Source organism: Brassica oleracea, chromosome C1 (assembly GCF_000695525.1).
Source record: "Brassica oleracea var. oleracea cultivar TO1000 chromosome C1, BOL, whole genome shotgun sequence".
Classification (NCBI taxonomy): Eukaryota; Viridiplantae; Streptophyta; class Magnoliopsida; order Brassicales; family Brassicaceae; genus Brassica; species Brassica oleracea.
In genome coordinates this window covers 19788867-19790054 of record NC_027748.1, presented here as the reverse complement: position 1 = coordinate 19790054, position 1188 = coordinate 19788867, and positions in this window count along the sequence as shown.

Below are 1188 nucleotides of genomic sequence, written 5' to 3'. Positions count from 1 at the left end.
ATCATGGCCTCTACGGCCGAGGAATGGTCTTTAATGGCCGAGTAATGACCGAGCCATATATTGGTACACGAACTTGTAGTATTGATCATGGGTTTATCTTCTCTCCCCCTCATGACCATACTATAAGGTCGTGGTGCTTGGGACAATTAAGCCTAATGAGTTTCCCTTTGTGTACATGTTTCACAACGTGAGATCTTTTACGGGATAACTCTTTTCCTTTTCATTCTTTGCATCAGGTTTAGACTTTAGGATGGCTAATCCTATCATGCTATATAGTGTAAAACTTCGTGGTGTTATCTCAATATGGTTACCACATCTCTTGCCTCTTTATCATACTGATCTGTAGCATAGTTTTGATCAGTAGAGATCATCGGTATAGTCTCGACCACTTTCTTTCAAGGTCTTAGGCGTTTTTCTTCTTAAAATCTAAAGGAACTTGTTTCCTTCCTTACCCATTGTTTCTACTTGGAAACCATACATTATAACTTCAATGGGTCACATGTTCTTTTGGGTGTGTTTAATGCCTTTTAAGGCATTGCCTTAGCCATAGTTTCTTTACTATGCTTACTATACCCCTTTCATGATTTCTTACTTGGTATTATGCCTTTTAGGCAACTCTTTATCAAATAAAACATTCATATGTTCAAGTAAGATCATGCAAGATAATGAATTCAAAATCAATTCTATTATATATATAAAATCGTGAACCATCAAGTAGGTTAAAAGCTGTTTAAAAGCAAATCACAAAATCATAGACTTAAAATAAAATTATCATGTCGAGATCTTTCTTTAGTCAATGTATAAGCCGGCTTCAAAAGAATGAGCATAACTTTAGATCTAACCATCAGATGGAACTCAAACTGGTGGCATTGGAAAGGTAACCCAAGGTTCTATATTTTCTAAAAAATAAAAGCTCAATCGCACCGTAGGAAGGCATTCATTGCAGAACTTCTTATGCATGTGCAGTTCTGCACCTCAAAAAGCTCTGGAATCACCAAAGTTCTCTAAAGCGTACCTGAACCTGAAAAGACTCTAAAATAGACTCCACACACATATAATAGATTCAATAAAGGACATATACCATGGTCAAAATATGGTAAAATCCATGATATATCAAATGTGTTATAGGTGTGTAGTGTCGTGCGAAAGATTTCAGAGGCGTAAGACAGGTTTTTAAAATATGCTTAT